Below are 20,406 nucleotides of genomic sequence, written 5' to 3' on the forward strand. Positions count from 1 at the left end.
AAATGTCGTTATATGGGAAATATTATTGACATTTTAAAATTTTCATTCTAAACTCTTTATAAGTATATTGTTTTTTTTAAATATAGAAAATTTGAAATGTAAAAATAAATTTTGAAATAATAGTAGAAATTTTTTATCATTAAAAGACGAGGGAATTTAAGCACGTGGGGGAAATAATATTTCTATTATATAATTATTTTTTTCTTCAAGGAAGGAGCTGAGAAGGGCGTGTGGCGTCGAAATTCGAACGCCAATTGTGGGGACCAGCACTCTCGGGATCGGTTTTCGATGAGACTCGTTGACGGGTAACCTCCTATCGTGTCCCTCTTTTCTACTGTAACTTCCACTGTTGCGACTTTTCGTACCAAAAAGTTTATGCTGCTAATTTTATTTTAATCTTAAATGTAAAGTTTTACTTATTCTTATACGACCAAAAAACCAGAGGACACTACGTGAAAACTGTGCAACGATAGATTTTTTAGTGTGTGAGAAACACGATTTAGTATAATAAATGTAATATAATTAATTAAAAAAATTAAAAAAATTAAAAATTTTAATTTGTTATATTGCAACACTTGAAATACCAGATCGTATTTTTATCGCAATGATTAATTTTTTCCTAACAAATGAATAGACATTATATGAATATATGACAATCATTAATGTCGTAAATGGTGTAACTAGAAACATACATTAGTGCAAAATAGTTTTTCTCCACCTAGTGAGGGTAGGTGCTCTGTTTATACGAGAGTTTGAGGCTTGTTTGAATTGATTTCAATTAGAAGTCATGATGAATAGTTCATCTACTTAACCTGACTCATCTATCATCATACAACCGACCGTTTTAATGTTATGCTTACTTACAAAACAATGTTTAAAACATGGATATCAGTGAAATATGATATGTAAATTTGTATAAATATCAATGAAAATATCGATATCAATTGCTTTTGATGAAATAATGGAAATTTGCTCAAAATGTGTAAATTTAAAATGAAATTTTAGAGAATGTCAAATACTGGTTTAGATGAAATATAAGAATTTCTTCCATATTTAACCAATATGTCGGAAATATCGAAGAAATCTGTCGATTTTAGCTGCAATTTAAAGTTTCTCTAACATATGATGAAATCTAGAGTTCAACCTCTTTCCATATTTTTCTCTGATTTTTTTTTTTTATATTTTCACAAAAATATCAACCGTAGGGAGGAAATTTCAAGCACTTGTAACAAGATAAAGAAAAATAAGTTTTGGAAGTTTACCTCCACTGAAAAGCAAACTCTTTCTATTTACTTTGCTTCATGCTGCATGGCCGTCAATGTCAACTTGTCACGTTATTGTATCAATGAAAAATAAATGTGTAGTTCGAGAGATAAAAAAATTACAATTATAAAATCAAAGAGCTAAAGTTCGTTTGGTTGATGGCCAAAAGAAAAAAAATGGACCTTTTTAATTACACATACTGATATAATTTATGTATCGAGACACATGATCGTAGAACACAACATACAAAGTGGCGAAGCTACGTGAGGGTGAGGAGTGGCGGCCATCCCCCCCTCACCGGAAATCAAGTCTAGGAGTAGTGGTTTCACCCCTCTGGTCTCGTCAAAAGTGATGAAATTTTATCTGGTTTTTGGCCTTTTGGGTTTCCCTGCTCTATCGTAGCACAGCCCCCCCCCCCCCCCCAAAAAAAAAAACCTAGGCCAAAGAAAGGAGGAACGAAGTTTTGCATTTTGCAGCTTCTGGAGATTGGAAATTAAGTTATGGAACTTTGGTTTGGTTCTAATGAAGAAGAAGAGAAAGGAAGAAGAGAGAGATGTTCTCTCTCTCCCATCCCATCCCACCCCTCGTGACCTTTCATAATTACAATTTGTTTTTTTTTTAAATATTGGCCAATCAATTTGCACCACCTAACCTACTTTGTTTTATTTTTTAATTATTGTCTAATTAAGTTGAGCACTCTTTCAATATTTTTAAGCCACTTATTTGACACTGTTATTTATCTTAAAATTCACTATAAATTTATATGAGCTTCAAAAAATAATTTGTAAAATATTACGAACTCGTAATTATTTTTTCTTTCTTTTACCATCAAATTCAACAAAGTAATAAAGAAAATTTGTCAATATTTTTATATATTATATTAGGGGCGGGCGCGGTTTGGTTTGGTGCGGTTTTGAGTGAAACCAAAACCAAAACCGCAAGTTTTTACGGTTTGGTTTGGTGCGGTTTTGAGGCTAAAACCGAAATGAAATCAAACTATTTGGTTCGGTTTGATTTGGTTTCAAACGGTTTCGGTTTGGTTTCATTGTTTGAAAAAACTATTATGGTTACCTAATTGATGACAAAAAAATTCACATCCACAAGGACCACAACAAAATAATTCAACTTGAGGCAACTAAGAGCACATCAAATCTCCAATGACAGTACCGCAAACCCAAGCATAAAAAAGATTCTAATAAGTAATAACTCTGGTTTTGGTAGAACCTACCAATCAAAACTATGTGAATTTTTTTTAATAACAAAAGGTGGTAGATGTGTTTTAGTAAAGTTACAAACACACAGAAAGTGTAACACAAAGAAAGTCCATACTAAATGTATTTGAGAAAGATGAATAAACTTGAGAAACTTGAGAAAGAGAACACAAAGTCTTAGTCCACGGACTACGGGACTAGAAGAAAGAAAATAAAAGGTTATGTTATGTGGCCATGTTATGACGTGGTTGAGTCCATACTAAATGTATGGACTCAATGAAAATAACTAATTAAAATTTAACATTTAATAAAGGTATGTGGTTTCGGTTTCGGTTCGGTTTCGGAGGGCCGAAACCGAAACCAAACCGTTTTTCCCCTATTCGATTCAGTTTCAAACCAAAACCGTTTTGAAACCACAAAACCAAACCGTTCGGTTTGGTTCGATTTGGTTCGTGTTTCGGTTGCGGTTTTCGGTTTCAAGTGCCCACCCCTATATTATATGGTTTATAATAAATGTTTTTTGGATATTATAAGCTATATAATAAATAGACAATTATTTATACAGTATATAATAAATTTATTCAAAATTTTCTAGGCCCTCGCCAAAGTGTAAAGTCATGTCCATCGCCCGATTAGAGCTTAGCATCTTTTAAAACTTTGCTATTTATACAGTTAGGTAATAGGACGATACAACGGGAAATGGTGCTAAATCATCCTTCAAATAATATTGTTGTTCAAAACCTCCTTCGACTATTTTGAGCAGTCGAAATCCTCTTTTGAATATTTCGGTTAGTCCAAATTCTCCTACGGGTAGTTCAAATAATCTTCTTGCAAATCTTGGACTTAGACCTCAAATGAATGTTCACAATTTTTCGGGACCCTAAACTTTTTAAATTTCGCCCTTCCTTCCGAGAATTCCTAGTTTCACCACTGAATATACATCAAAGACACAATTTTGCTTTTATATTTTTAGTCTACACGTAGACAGCTTGAAGACGAAATAAAGAAAACCAATTACCAGAAACTCACAGAAACATAGAAAAATGGTGATCTGCATAGCATGGACAAATTAAAAGCTTTGAAATTTAAAATGAAATGATGCAAAAAGAGAGAAGCTTTTGGTTTTGGGTTAGATTTGATTTGCAGACACTACCAACTAATGCTGGATAGCATGAAAATAATAGAAAAATGGAACCTGGGAGTTGGGTTTGGTATTTGACTTGTAAGAATATCTTCTCAGAAAAAAGAAAAGAAAAAAAAAAACTTGTAAGAAAATGAAGAGAGCAAAGTGATGAACAAATTTAATTTGGGTGGGGGGTAAATATAATATTACAAACGTATTATTTTCTATACATGTAGCTCAAAACGGCTCATCTTTAATTTTTGAGAAAAGACCTCACTTTTAATTAAAGTTTTGAATAAACAATATTTTCTATACTAAAAAGGAGAGGGAGGTGCTTAGCCTTATAATGAGTTAGAAATAATATAGTTCAAATTCGTCTTTGCGGGAATCAAATTTAAGATCTCTCACTTCCAAGTGAAGAGGAATATCACTAGATCGTAATACTAAGTGAAAAAAAAGTTTATAAACATCATATTAATAATATTTATGTTAATTATAAATGTATTGTAACACTTAAATGCATTTAAAATAAACAAAAATTATAAATTCTACCACTACAGCTGGCACTCACTTCAAGTGTCACCCAATTTCTCATTTCTCACTTTTTTTTATTTTTTATATTTTTTTATGTTTTGGAATAGGTCAATATGAATTTATACACTGCAACCCAATGTTTGTTTCATGATTCTAATTTTTACATTTGGATCCAGATGTTGTATGTAGTGTCAGTTTTCTGGTTTCGTTTTTTCCATCACTCACATGCCTCCTACACTTCACACCTCGTGCGACTCTTGATTTTCACATTTGGATTCATATACTGCAATGCAGTGTTTGTTTCCTGTTTTTTTTTCTTTTTTGTTTTTGTTTTTGTTTTTGTTTTGTTTTGTTTTTTATACATTTGGATTCAGACATTACAATGCAGTGTCTCTTTTCTTGTTTTTTTTTTTACATTTTGATTTAGATGCTGCGTTGCAGTGTTTGTTTCATGGTTCCCTTTTTAGACCTCACACGACTTCTAATTTTGACATTTGGATTTAGACACTGCAATGTAAATGTAGTGTTCATTTCCTAATTCGGTTTTTTTACATTATTTTTACGTTTAGGTTCTGACACTGCAATACAACGTCAATTTCATGGTTCCGTTTTTCTACATTTTGATTCAGACCTTGCGTTGTAGTGCCCATTTCTCATCACTCACACCCCTCTTATGCTTCATACCTCACACTACTCCTGACTTTTACATTTGAATTCATATATTGCAATGCAGTCTCCGTTTTCTGGTTCTTAAATGCATACCGCTAAACTTTGTACTCTCTCATCTCATCGTTACTCTCTTGGCAAGCTCCTCTACTTAACTAGACTAGCTCTCCTCTGCTTAATCTTCTATAAAATATTTATTCACGGAATTAATCAAATCAAACCCCATCATCTCTACCGTTTAAACCAAATTAATGAAATCGGTGTATGAATAAACACAACTTTGAATTCAGAAAAAAAGGAAAAAAGATAACGCAATCTATTTGTTCGATACTCAAACAAAATCAATAAAAAAAGCACCTCCCCAGTGCAATCACTATAGCTACCCTGCTACGCGTATAACAAAGCTTAATATATGTTTAACCAAACTAAAGCTTTTCAAACCTATTTAACTAAAGAAACACTTGAGATTTGAATAATAAAAAGTGGAGGCAGAGATGAGATGCAAATAAACTCCGTGGTCGGCGAGAGGGTAGTTTAGGTTTGACGGAGAATAGAGAGAGAGAGATATATATATATATATATATATATATATATATATATATATATAGAGGCAAGGAGATGAGAGTGAAGAGAGAGACATGATAGAAAATTGGGAGAGAAGAGAATAGATAAATATAGGCCACAACACATTATCAGTACGCTTCTCCGCTGCATTAAGGAATCTTACGTGGTTATTCTTAAATCAGGGGAATATTACGTTTCAATTATTCTTAATTAATTAAATTTTGATTTTATTGAATTCATATACTTTTATTGGTTCAATTTACAATTTTTTTTCTTGACTGTGATACAAGGTTTGGAGATGGAAAGCCGAAATCGAAGAGATAATTTTCAGCATCAAACTAGTTCATCAATATCATCACACAATCAGGTTCTTCAAAAACAACAGTTTTTATCTCGATATTTTTGTAGCCCTGATAGCATGAACATTCACCATAATGCATGACCCAACTTTATGTTTTTTCGAATTTTAGATTCTATAGAAATTGTGTATGCATTATACTCATAATTTTAAATTATGTGAATTGATATTGCTAGAAATTAACTTCGCCTGTGTAAGTTTATCTTACATTGTCGATCCCAAGCTCGGATAAAGAAGGAGGGGGAGGGCGTCAGGTAGTCGACAACCGACACTCCTATCTTACATTGAATCCTTATGATAATGAATCCTGAACGAAATTGTGCTAAAATTTGGTCGTCACCCGTAAGTGGCGCGTTGTGTGGCTCGAGCATAGTAATAAGTGAGCAAGGGTCACTGTATCTCCATCGCCGCCCAGATGTAGAGGTAAATGAGAAAGGGGGCCATAGAAACTTCTTTTTGAATGACTCCACTCAAAGTTGTTTGGAAGCATCTGCTTCTATCAACTTTACAAAGGACACGCAAAAGAAGTAAAGAAGTACTTTGACCTTATTAGATGGGGGAGGGTAAAGAAGCTCGAACATGAGGGTAGAGTTCAAGAGAATAGAATGCGTTTAGGAGCGTGGAATATAGGAACCTTAACGGGAAAATCTATGGAAGTAGTGGAAGTTATAGTGAGGAGAAGGATAAGCATTGTGTGCCTGCAAGAAACTAAGTGGGTCGGTCTAAAGGCAAAGGATCTCGAAAACTCAGGTTTTAAACTTTGGTATTCGGGCACAAGTAGAACAAGAAATGGTGTTGGCATCATCGTGGACTAGATCTTGACACAAGATGTTGTAGATGTCAAGAAGGTAGAAGATAGAAGATAGAATTATGGCAATCAAGATTGTTATAGGACAAGAACTCATCAATGTGATTAGTGCGTATGCACCTCAAGTAGGGTTGGATACAAGTTTGAAGGAGAAATTTTGGGAAAACCTTGGAGACTTGGTGCAAGGAATCGCTCAAACGGAGAAGGTATTTATAGGAGGAGATTTAAATGGACATGTGGACAAGGAGACAGGCAACTATGGAGGTTTGCATGGTGGCCATGGTTTTGGGGAGATAATGAGGATGGGGAAGCCATCTTGGATTTTGCAATGGCATACGAGCTCTTCTTAGCCAACTCATTCTTTAAGAAAAGAGAAGAACATGTGATCACCTATAAGAGTGGGTCGTCAAAAATACAAATAGATTTTTTTCTAATGAGGAAGGGGGATCGTATAACTTGTAAGGATTGCAAAGTTATACCGAGAGAGAGCTTGGCTAATCAACATTGCTTGTTGGTGATGGATGTACATATCTAAAGGGAGAAAGAAAAAAAAAACAAGACCTTGAAGTGCCCAAGGACTAGATGGTGGAATCTAAAGAGAGAAAAACAAGCCACTTTTAAAGAGAAAATAATCACTCAATTCGTTTGGGATAGAGGGGGGAAGCTAGCCAAATGTGGGATTCCATGGCTAGTTGTATCCGAAAAGTAGCAAAAGGGGTATTAGGAGAGTCCAAGGGCTTTGCTTCACACCAAAAGGAATCTTGGTGGTGGAAGGAGTAGGTACAGACAAAGGTTAATGCTAAGCAAGCGGCTTTTGACAATATTTATAAGCGATTAGTTACCAAAGAGGGAGAGTTGGATATCTATAAACTAGCTAGAACAAGGGAAAAAAAGGCAAGAGACCTAAACCAAGTGAGGTGCATCAATGATGAGAATGGAAATGTTCTTGTTACAGAAAATGCGGTCAAAGATAGATGGAGATGTTATTTTCATAATCTTTTCAATGAAGGACATGAAATGAGTACTTCTTTGGGGGAGTTAAGTACCTTAGAAGAGTGTAGAAACTACTCATTTTACCGTCGAATTAGGAAGGAAGAAGTGGTTGTAGCATTAAAAAAGATGAAGCATAGAAAAGCAGTGGGCCCATATAATAAACGGATCGAAGTGTGGAAAGTTTTGGGAGAGATAGGTATATCACAATTCACAGACCTTTTTCAATAGGATTTTGAAAACGAAGAAGATGTTAAATGAGTGGCAAAAGAGCACTTTGGTGCCTATCTAAAAGAATAATGGCGACATACAAAATTGCATGAACTATAGGGGTATTAAGTTAATGAGTCATACAATGAAGCTCCAGGAGATAGTAATTGAGCATAGACTAAGGCAAGAGACATGGGTCTCGGACAACCAATTCGGATTCATGCTAGGGCGCTCAACCATGGAGGCAATCTATCTCTTACGAAGATCAAGGGAAAGATATAGAGATATGAAAAAGGATGTGCCCGTTGTCTTTATAGATTTGGAAAAGGCATATGATAGGGTCCCAAGAGACATTATTTGGAGGATTTTAGAGAAGAAAAGAGTACAAGTAGCATATATCCAAGCTATAAAAGATATGTATGATGGATCAAGGATTGCCGTAAGAACTGACGAAGGACAAATCGAAAGCTTCCCCATAACTGTAGGGTTATATTAAGGCTCATATTTAAGTCCTTACCTTTTTGCTTTGATAATGGATGAGTTAACGGGACATATTCAAGATGATATTCCTTGGTGTATGCTTTTTGTAGACGATATAATGTTGATAGATGAAACCCAGGATGGAGTAAATGTGAAGCTTAACCTTTAGAGAGAAGTGTTGGAATCTAAAGGTCTTTGCCTAAGTCGGTCAAAGACATAGTATATGGAGTGCAAGTTCAGCGTAAACGGAGGCTCAAATGAGTTAGGGGTGAGGATTGGAGATCAGGAAGTGCCAAAGAGCGACCGCTTTCACTACCTAGGATCTATCTTGTAAAAGAACAGAGAGTTGGATGAAAACCTTAACCATAGAATACAAGCTGGATAGATGAAGTGGAAGAGTGCATCTGGCATGTTGTGTGATCGTTGTATGCCACTGAAGCTCAAGGAAAATTTTTATAAGACAACAATAAGACCTACAATGCATTATGGTATGAAATGTTTGGTGGTGAAGCATCAACACATACATAAAATGGGTGTATCAGAGATGAGAATGCTTCGTTGGATGTGTGGGCACATGAGGAATGATAAGATGAGGAACGAGGATATCCAAGGTAAAGTAGGAGTAGCCAAAGCTGAAGGAAAGATGAGAGAAAATTGGTTACGGTGGTTTGGACATGTGAAACGAAGGCCTACTGACGCTCTGGTTAGAAAATGCGATTATAAGACATAGGTTTAGGGCCGAAGGGGTAAAGGAAGACCTAGGAAGACTTTGGAAGAGACTCTAAGAAAAGATTTATAGTACTTGGATCTAACGAAAGAAGTGACAGAGGACCGAATGCAATGGCATTCCAGAAGTCATATAGCCGACCCCATTTAGTGGGAAAATGCTTTGTTGTTGTTGATATTGCTTTGTTGTTGTTGATATTGCATGAAATTATATATGCATAATTGAATTTTGAAATATATATATATATATATATATATATATATATTAGGGTTTGAAACCCCTCCCTTTAAACAAGCCGAGCTAGTCGAGCCGCAAAGCCCAGCATGCTAGGCCAACAACCTGAGCCGCTGGAGCCGAGCTAACCTGCGAGCCAAGCCACAGAGCAAATGCTCCAGGCCTAAACCCAGACCCAACGCTATGAATGACATTGCCATCACCAAAACCACAGCCAAGTCTGGCCTATAGCCAAACTACCACCATGGGTCAACGTCCTTGACGAATTTTTGATCGAGATTCATTCGAATCACATCGGTTTTTTTTTAAATCCCAATTTGATTTTTCTAGGGTTCTTGATTTTGAATGTCGATATCTATTTTTCGTTCACCATCATGGTCATTGTTGAATCACGAACTCGCCTTGGGTTTTCCTGACTAAAAACACCGCCACCTGAAGAGGTGGCGTCGACTTTCTTCTTCAGCGAGCACACTAAAAAACAATGGGGATGTTTCCTTGGTCTACCCATGCCCTAATTGGGCCCTGGTAACTCAGTCCATAACAAACAAGTTTTTATCCTCTTGGGCTCACTTGCAGAGGCCTAGTGCAGCTACTTTGCTTGACCTGCGTGTGTGGTACTCCCATATGGCACGCTACACTAGATCGCACCCCCTAGGTAAGCCCTTGTATGGCTGTGGTGCTCTCCTACACTGCACCGCACCAAATCATGCCTACGCTGGTGCATCCATGCTTGCAAAGCACACGATCGTTGCCCATTTTGGGTTGCTGGATCTTGCCCAATTATAGGTCTGCTTCTTGCATTACTGGGCCCAAACTAACCTTCACGGTTCCATTTTGGGCCACCAATTTTAATCACCTATTTTTTTTTAGGCACTACTGGGTTTATATTTTTCTCCCAAAATTTTCCCATTTGCCTGAAGACTAATAATGATCATAAGCCCTGAAAACCTACATGCATTTATCTGTTGCATATTTTTGTCTTGTATATATTGCATTTGTTTGTAATTATTATGAACCTGAAGTTTATACTTTTGAACCCGAAGTTTCAAAAAACTGCCATAAAAACCTGAAGTTTATACTTTTGAACCCGAAGTTCTCCATGCTTAAATCCGTTTAAACCAAACCATGTCTTAGAACCTGAATGTTCTAACTTTGATGTTTATGGAAATTTTATTTCCTAAAGCACCAATCATATTCTTGTTTCTGTCATTCAACGTATTGTTGAAACAAAACAAGTTCGATTTCACTAATTTTGGAAGTTTTGAACAAGAAACTACTTTATGTGAATACAAGACCTGACACCCCACTTGACTACAACTAGGTGTAAAATCATTGTAGCCAGTTATGGTGTGGAAGAGCTGAATAAGCTGCCGCCATGATCTTCATTTAAAGACTTATGCCTTAAGCATATCAAGTGGAAGTACCACACTGCCTAGGACTCCATGGCTTTTTGACTTGCTATAGACCATTTCAAATCATGCAAAGATGAATTCTCGCCCATAGCAAAACATGATTGAAACCTTTATGTCCATGAATAGGTACAATACTAAAGTTTATATCCGATCGAATATTGATTGGAAGAAAATCTTTCTCGTCATTCTATATCTAAATTGTTCTTGAAGTAGCAGTATAGAAAGCGAAAGTTTACCAAATTCTCGGATCTGATTACTACCACACTTGTGAGAAAAAGGTACCTCAGCAATTCGGCTAGAAGGTATCGAAGGGTATAGACCCAGTTTCGGCTGGAGTATACCGAATAGTGGTGCCCTACTTCGGCAAAAGTGCACCAAAGGGCATGCTCTGCATTTGTAGAGGTGCACCCAATGGTATTGCTTTGCTTTGGCAGAGGCCTACCGAAACCAAACCCAAATCTAGGTTTGACTCTCTCTCACAATCTAATTTCAAGTTTGTTTTACAACATATGGTAGAATTCGAGCTTGCCAAGAGGTGGTATCATGCTTCAAACATGATCATTGGCACCTAAGACCTAAAACTTGAAGTATAAGGAATAGTATTCCCGAACCTCAACCCAGAATCTAATTCCATTTTGACGAAATAGATTGTTGGTTCTGCACTTGTTTGTGTTTCTACCAATGATATTGAGGACTAGCATTCCCGTAGTCAATCCGTGAGACTAATTTTGCTCTACCTAAAACATTTGAAAGAGCTAAATTTGACATGGAAGACCTATTTGTCGAACCCCCGTGTATATTTGGTTTACTTTGTGAACAATTTATTTTGTTCACAGATTGAAGATTGGTGTTTGGATGTCACTATTATTCTCGAATAAAAGTTAATTAACGAAAATTACCATGTGTGACTAATACAATTAACTCATGATTAGGTATGTTTTGTGGGGAAGTTAGCTGTCTGATTCTATGTTAACTTCATACCTAATCACCCCTTGACAACCCTTTTAGGCTTATCCAACTTGATTGTGGGGCATGACACTGCCCTATATTGTCCAATGGTACTGATTTTACCATAAAGGGAAGCCTTATGCTCATTTCGTTTCGGAAGAACGCCTTTTTGAGTTTTAAGGATATTCGAGAACACTATTACCATATTGAAACCAATATAGAAAATGGAGTAAAATTCCTTTGCACTTCCAATGAATATAGCCAGAAGTGTATTCTAAAGAAGATGGAATGCCTGAGATTCTAAAGGAATTTTCGCTGTGGATGTACGTTTGGGATATCTAGATGATCTATGATGCGCCGTTTTGGGTATCCCTTAACCATAAGTAAAAACATCATACCTGGACACGTACCATGCCTTAGCACCCTCCATCTTTTCTACAAAGGATTTAAGGGGATATTTGTGGACTGAATCAACCACCCTGCAAACCATTTAGATACTTTATAGTATTGGTTGATGCTTTTACACATTGGTCACACATGTGGCTGTTGTCCACAAGTTGCCTTCTCTATACTGGTGGCTCAGATTAATAAGCTCAGGGTTCACAACCCTGATTATCTAATCAAATATATTTGATTGGATAAGTTGGAGAATTTACATCGAAAACTTTTGATGGATATTGCAAGTCGGATGGGTTTTGAAGTTGAACTTCTAGTACCCCATGTTCATACCTAGAACGGCCTAATGGAAGCATTCATTAAACACCTTAAAATGATTGTGCAATCGTTGGTCATACGTACCAAGTTTCTGATCTCCACTTAGGGCCATGTAATATTGCAAGCAGCCATGTTGGTCCGCCTGAGGCTTGTCACAACCCAACCTTATAAAGCGCGTGTTACTTGGTTACCAGATAAGAACATGACATATCGCATATACACGTCTTTGGTTGTGTGGTCTATGTGCTAGTTGCGCCATCCTTACGTACAAAAAAAGTCCTCAGAGAAGGATGAAAATCTATGTCGGTTATGATTCTCCTTTTAAATACTTGTTACTTAGAACCTTTGATAGGCGATCTCTTTACTGCTCGTTTTACGGATTGTCACTTTTATGAGATGGTCTTCATGTCTTTAAGGGGAGATAAGAACGTCAAGGTTCCTAAATAACGATGCAAATTATCAAGAACGTCCCCACTATGTCTAATCTCGATCTCAATCTAGATCGTCACAGTATAACCAGACACTTCCTATGATCTAGCAAAAGTGACGAGATCACATATAGTAGCTGCAAAAGTGCCTGCAAAGATTAATGTACCAAATGTACGACGGACCTTCATCCCGGAAAGCAGGAACACCATTATTGTGGCTAACCCTTATACATTGGCGGTTAGCCAATCAATCTATCCTGCGCCAATAGCATGGTAGATCACTTGGTTTGAATGATTCACCTCCCAATAGTGGAGGAACATGGCACAAACGAATTCGACCCTTGACCACTGTATCAATCTTTTCCATCTCATGAGATTAAATCTGGATTATTCCCGAGACCTGAAGTTCTTGGTCCTGTATACTAGTTTGGATGAGATATGGAATTGGAATGAGATTATCATAGATGATGTTTCATTTATATGGTAACTACCGACATAAATGAAAAGTGACGATAACGAACCGCGTTCCATTGATTAGTGTCAACGTAGAATTGATTGGTCAACTAGAAGAATCAATCTATGATAAATGAGATGAATGACCTAGTGTAAATGACGCCTTGTGGCGCAAGGTTTCTCTCATACACCATGTGATTGAATACAGCATTACAAACATGGTTATAGTATCTTTGGGATCCTGATACGAAACCTACATGGAGTTTCCAAAGAACTTACATGTACCGATTCAAATAGTTCTAGACCACAAGAATACCCTCTCGGTTTTGATGAGGCATTCACTTTGCGGATGTAGAACTATCCAGGCAAATGTGGTATACCCATCTAAGTGAATATTTGATCAGTTAGGGATATATGTCCATGCGTGTTCAAAATCTGAAATTGCTGGAGTTGAGAAAACTGACTTGCACTTGAAGTCCGCCTTTAAGATGAATGATCTTGGAAAAACTTGACATTACCTAGACCTCAAGTTTCGAGCTCTTTCTGATGGTATCCTAGTCCAGCAGTCGAACTAGACCTAAAGGTGTTATGTCCGAGTATACCCTTATCGTCTGTACGTTAGATGCAAATGAGATCTTTACGGAGGATATGAAGCATAAGGTTCCATATTAGAACGTGAGCCAACCATATCTAAGTACAATTGGTGTTTGTTGTACTTAGTTCAATGTACTAGATTGGACATCTTATGTGCTGATAATCTTTTGGCATAAAGCAGCACTATGCCTACACACCACCACCAAATTTGGTGTTAAAGACGTTTTTCTTTACTATGGGTTTAGGCTTATCTATCCCTATGAATCTCAGAATATATCACATCCCTTTGATTCGGAATGATGCCTACCTTGTAGGATCCACTGAATCAGACTATCTGTTTGATTGCGCAAGGTACGTTCCCGAATGGTTATGTCTTTATCATTAAGTAGCACTACAATATCTTGAAGGTTAACTAGATAGACCTTTTGTGGCGAAACCTTTGAATCATTCCAAGACTCACTGTATCTCATCACGTGAGAGATATGGTCGAGAACTCTTGTTGAGCATATTCAAAGTCCCTAAGATTTTCATTTATCACATAAGACAGCCTTGCCGACCTTTATACGAACTACCAAAGTCTACCTTCTATAAGCTTGTTCAAGGAATTAGTATGTGTAACTTTCTCTCTTGCAATGCTCGTAGTTTCATTTGGAAGTTTTGTCAAACTCAGGAGTATCCATAAGTATACTCACTTGACTTTAATGTACTCTTTTTCCATACGTTGAGGAGCATTTTTTTCACTCGGTTTTTGCTACTTGACTAGGTTTTGACGAGGCACCCATTTTGGGTTGGTCATACCCTTGTGTACGTTCTACTTGCGTCCCGAAGACGTATAGTTTTGACTTAATACAACTTCTCACTTTTCTCCTTTGACTATGAGCTTTTGTCCCACCTTGGGTTTTGCCATAGTGAGGTTTTGTGAGTTTTACTACCCATGCATTCTTCCATTTGTTTTGAGACTCACATTTGCTACTTGTGTCACTAGACGAGACGATTTCATCAACTGCTTCTACATTTGCCTGAAGATCGGATGCACCATCTACTTGAGTATTTGCACACTCAAGGATGAGTGTTATGACATATGTTCTAATACATATTGTGATTGTGTACATCCTAAGTAGAGATAGATTAGGAATCCTTTGAGATCTAAAAGATCTTTCCTAATAGATTTTGTATTACTTGGAGAGCAAGTTTCTCCCCTCTTTATTACTATAAATAAAGGTACAAGGATTGTGGAATTAACTCACAATTCCTCAAGCTTATTCTCCATCTCTCTTTACCCTTTGCCACACCCCTCAGTTAAATATAGGCCACAACAAACTACAAGTTTTTTTTTTTTTTTTTTTAATTTTTTTTTAGGTTTAAGTGAATTTAACAATTAAAAAGGAAGTTCTCATAAAAAAAATCATGTTAGAAGACCATTAAAAGAAGTGACATGGGTCTAAATATATGCCAAATGTTAAGTAACAAAGTTCTAAGGGTTCAAACCCTAGGAAGTGACGTGGTGGATTAGCGTCTTAGGTTCAGATCCCCTTCCATTTTATAGTGTAGAATTCACTTGTATGAAAAAAAATTGTTCTTAAAGGTATCATGTTGTACGTCGGGTAATAACTAAAGTTCATGTATTGGCCTTAGTTACCCCACTTATATAAAATGGTCTCTTTATATATAAGAAATTTTTTATTTAACAATAAAGTGTTAGTGTCGCATCCATTTGATTACTAGTGAAATTGAAAACGTCAACTAACCTCTTTGATCAGACGTAACTCCAGAATGGTGCAAGATCGCATAATTGTGCTCCAGTGAGGATCCATGATCACTATATTTCATCAACTTGTATGGAGTATTGCAAGGACAAACAAAATGGCCCATGAATTGGAAACCGATGAAAAGCATAAACTAGGTTAACAACGTAAATGTGGTGGTTGACTGTAGCACTGCTGGCGAGAAACACAAATTAATTTTAGAGCCAAGTTGAAGCGTAAGCAGTTGGTAAATATGATAAGACAAAAAAAAAAAAAAAAAGATGAAGTGAAATTAAAGAGAGATCCTTGTGTGCAGATGCTCGTATAAAATAGTAGGCAATAATCTTATCATCAACTCATTGCAATTGGATTGAACCGTTTTCCGAGCTACATGCCCTCACATACACTGCCACGAAACTTGGTTCTATAATCGAGTTCAAATCTTCTGCACCCAAAACTCTTTATGATATCTCTATGACCTATCTACATGATTGGCCATGTGTCAACAAATGAAAGCTTCCTTGAGATTTGGATCAAGCTCTCAATGAAAACACCAATTTGTGGTAACAAAAATCCATCATCTTCAGTCTTGATGAATTTGTAACTATAAAACAATTAAATAGTTTTAATCAAAGACCAAAGTCATGAGCAAGGAGGGGTGTTTGACCAATAAATCTCCGATGCCTAATTCAGTTTTTCTGAAAAGAGAGACAATGTTTTATGCTTAACTGCGTTGCAAGAGCTTACCAAAACTTAGTGGAGAATGAGGTATTTATAGGAGCTAGGGCTGGCCATGGAGGAGTGATTTCACGCCAAGTGTCATCATCTAGTTGGCTAAGGTGTTACATCCGTTGTATGGATGAGAGAATTATCACAAAGATATTATTAGTTAAATAATATCTTGGAATTATCTTGTAGTATCCTTGATTGGATATAATTGTGATTCCTTGCTTAATTGAGTCGATCTTCAATAAGGAAAACTTAAAGATAGGGATTATTTATTAATTCTATATTTAATTCTCTTATCTTATCTTCTTGCCATGGACATCAGAGCAAGGAGAGTTAGTAGCTTAGATCTTCAAGAGAGTTGAATTGTGCGTGAAATAAATGTGAGCCTATCTTATTAATAAAATCATAATCGTTATTTGCTGATAAAGGTCCACATGTTAGCTCCATAATATTTTGAATTATTTTTTGCTCTACAATAACTCAATAATTTTTTATTTTATTTTTGGTGAACAGGATACTGCATTATCCGGGGAAAGATGCCAAAGTAATACATAGAGGGCCTATATAGAAGCAAACAGCCAAACACGACAAATAGACCGAGTATGCAAGGAGATACATGATTCCACGATGTCGCATCTAATGCTAAAAGCATCACTCCTTACACTACGAACTAAGGACCTAAGGGGCAAGGAAGTCCATCATTACATAGAACCTGAACTAGGGAAGATGAAGGTTTATTGACCCAGATGAAATCGCACATTTCCCCACATCGCCGCGATGCCAAGAGGTCCGTAGCTGTGTTGGCTAATCTTGGAATTCAAGACCAGCGACAATCTTGGAAAGACTCCCCTAATCTTTTGCTTTTCACTAGAGCGGGAAAAGCTTCCCAACTACCCCTTGTTGGCGTATCTATGAGGCAAGAAATTGATTTCGAAGAGTCAGATTCAATAATAACTGAATTCTAGCCCATATGGATACCCAACTCATAACCATGTAGGATTGCCAGCGCCTCCACCATAACTACACTTGTGGCCTTCACGCAATATATGCAAGTAGCCAAGAAATATCCTTCTGCATCCTGTGCCACCACACCTGCAAACCCCAAACACGTACTTGCCTCCCAACTAGCATCCACATTAATTTTTATGAACCCCAGGCATGGTGGAGTCCATCAAGCTGTAATATCCATGACATGAGTGCTGGGCAAAAGGCAAGTGACTGGCAAGTAGGTAGCCTTAGTGAAAGCTCCAACCGAGATGGATATTGCCACAATTACCTGACTTGGGTTGATTGGTTATTTGTTGAAAAGAAAATTGCATCTTGATTTCCAAATTTGCCAGCATGTAAAGGCAACATAGGACACCAAATTTCTCAACACACGTTTTGAACTATTGGCCAAAACAAAGATAACAAGAAGCCAGTTTGCCCATGTCGTGACTTCCTCTTTATTTATCCTAAGGTTCAAAGCTCCATCAAACCAAACCAATTCCACCCATAGACATAGAAGGAAGAGATGCTCAATTAACTCTTCATGCGAATTGCAAAGGGGGCATAGAGGTGATGGATGAGATCACCTTTTAAATAAGTTCGTCATAGTAGCAATAGTGGCATGAAGAGTTTTCCACATAAAACACCTAATTTTTGGTGTGGCCTCCAAATTCCACACAATTTTCTACAGTGTATTTGGGATGGAAGCCGATGTGGAAGACTTCAGGTTCCATTGGGGTCGGTTCCTTGTATGGGCCCAGTGGTATCCTGATTTGACCGTATAGGTCCCATTTTTCTCAAAAGGCCAAACCAACCTACCCCGAAGCATCGGGTTCCCAATGAGAGTCTCCAAGATCGCATCAAACTCCCTATCCAAGCATATCAAGGATTTAACCATTATATTCGGTGAAACTTGCATTGTGCCTAAAGGAGAAGGCCTACCCGAGGGGATGGATGGGAGCCATCTATTAACCAATACCTGGACCTCTTTACCATTCATAATTTGCTAGTGTGATCCCCAAGCAGGATATCCCTTCTGACTAGTAGGCTAGACCAAGCCCAGGAAGCTCTCCCATCCCGCTTTGCTTTAAGGAAAGAGCAATTAGAGAAGTAGCGAGCTTTAGCACCAACACCCATAAGGAATTCAGTTCCATTATCAATCTCCAACATTGCTTAGCTAGAAGGGCATCATTAAACTTCTTAAAGCTCCTCAAGCTTCAGCTTTTCTCCGCTTTCGATCTACCCAATTTCTCCTTTGATGCCCAGTTTTACCTCCTTTTTGCCCCCACCAAAATTTTGAAATCATTGCATCTAACTCATTGCATTGCGACATGGGGAATTGGAATAGATTCATTAGGTATGCTGGGATTACTTGCACCACTACCTTTATCAAAACCTCACGCCCAGCTTGTGATAGAGTAGATTGCTTCCACCCTTGAATTTTCCCCATTAGTCTTCCTTTAACGTAAGCTAACCCATATCTATTTGATCAGACCTAGATGCCCGGGACTCCCAGGTACATACCCGGGTCCCCAACCATGTCCATGCCAAAAATACTGGCCAACTCTTATGATAAGGCCGCTGGAACGTTTCCCCCGAAAAAAAACACTTGATTTCAGCTTGTTAACTTGTTGTGTCGATACCGAACGATAATCATCAACTAACTGGATTAAGTGTCTACAATTTTCCTTTTATGCCTTCAAGAAGATAAAGGTGTCATCTGCAAAGAATATGTGGGATATGGTCGGACCTGTTGGGTTCATTTGCACACCCTCAAGCCACTTCCGATCACCGGCCTATTGAATAAGAAGTGAAAATACTTCACTAACCAAGAGGAATAAATATGGGGATAATGGGTCCCCTTGCCAGAGGCCACGCAAGGGAGCAAATTTTAAGCCGGACTATCCATTAAGAAGAATGGCAAAGTTCACCAATGAAATACATCCCATTATAAGTCTTCTCTAACAATTGTTAAAGCCCATCTTTTCCATCACCGCCAATAAGAAAATCCTACTCCACCATATCATAAGCCTTGTGCATATCTAATTTGATTCCTAGCTCGAATTTGCATTTTGTCTTTCTCATTTTGCCGATATTATCTTGTATTTGCCTTCTGGCCACAAATGCATTTTGGGTTGGGGAGATCAAGTCTGGCAAAAGAGGCTTGAGACGGTGTGCCATAACCTTCGAGAGAACCTTGTATGAGTAGTTGCAAAAACTAATCGGGTGAAACTACGAAACAAATTCTGGTTTTTGCACTTTCGGAATCAACACTACATGAGTAGTGATGCGAGAATTACTTGACACACAAATTAAACCCTCTTTTTGACAATTGTAGCAAAGTATGTAAGTAGGGATCGTTCTAAACCGGGGATTAGGAGGGCTTGCTAAAACCTCTAAACTGACTCAAAAACAAAAAAGAAACAAAGTTAAAAATGTAAACAAAAGATTTTTAAAACAAGAAAGTAAAAGGGGGATTTGAGTTTGGTGAAGTTGAAAGTAAAAACGAATAAACTAAAAACTTAAATAGATTTTAAACAAATTTGGGTTGAATGGATAATGGAAGGCTAGCTAAGGGGTTCTTCTCCACACATGTCTTGCTTGCATACAAAATGATTTCCAATTGCTCTTCGATAAGTTATGAATACTCAACGCCCCAAATTAACCGTGAATTGCACTAATTAACTCTCAGTTTTTCAACAAGTTATTAGATTGGATGATTGCATACGACAACCCAAAACATTCCCTACAAGTTCCCTACATGAATTGCATAATAGAGATACAAGCAAGAATCATTAAGTTCTATGAAAAACATAAGCATTGACGAGGCACTCGTTACTATGATTTGCATGAAACTTATGCCAAGAATTTACTTAACGTGATTGTGACTAGCAACCTTCACTACTTGTGAATATAAGTTCATAACGATTAGGTGAAACTCCCTTATATTCTAGCGTCAAATTCATGCATGAAAATTAAGCGTGCACTCTCAACCAACATACTCAAATTAGTTTTTATACGAACGGATAAGTAAATTGAATTCACAATTCAAGAAACGCAATTGGAAGTAATCAAATCATATAGCAAGCATAAACATGGTTTCGAATCCCCCCCTAGCCAAGGGGGGTTTAGTTCCTCATTATTACAAAACAAAGATAAACAAATTTAACCATTGAAAAACAAAGGGAAGAAAGCACCTAAACGTTCCAACGATCCATGTTGGATAGC

The sequence above is a fragment of the Malus sylvestris genome, chromosome 15, assembly GCF_916048215.2.
Source record: "Malus sylvestris chromosome 15, drMalSylv7.2, whole genome shotgun sequence".
NCBI lineage: Eukaryota > Viridiplantae > Streptophyta > Magnoliopsida > Rosales > Rosaceae > Malus > Malus sylvestris.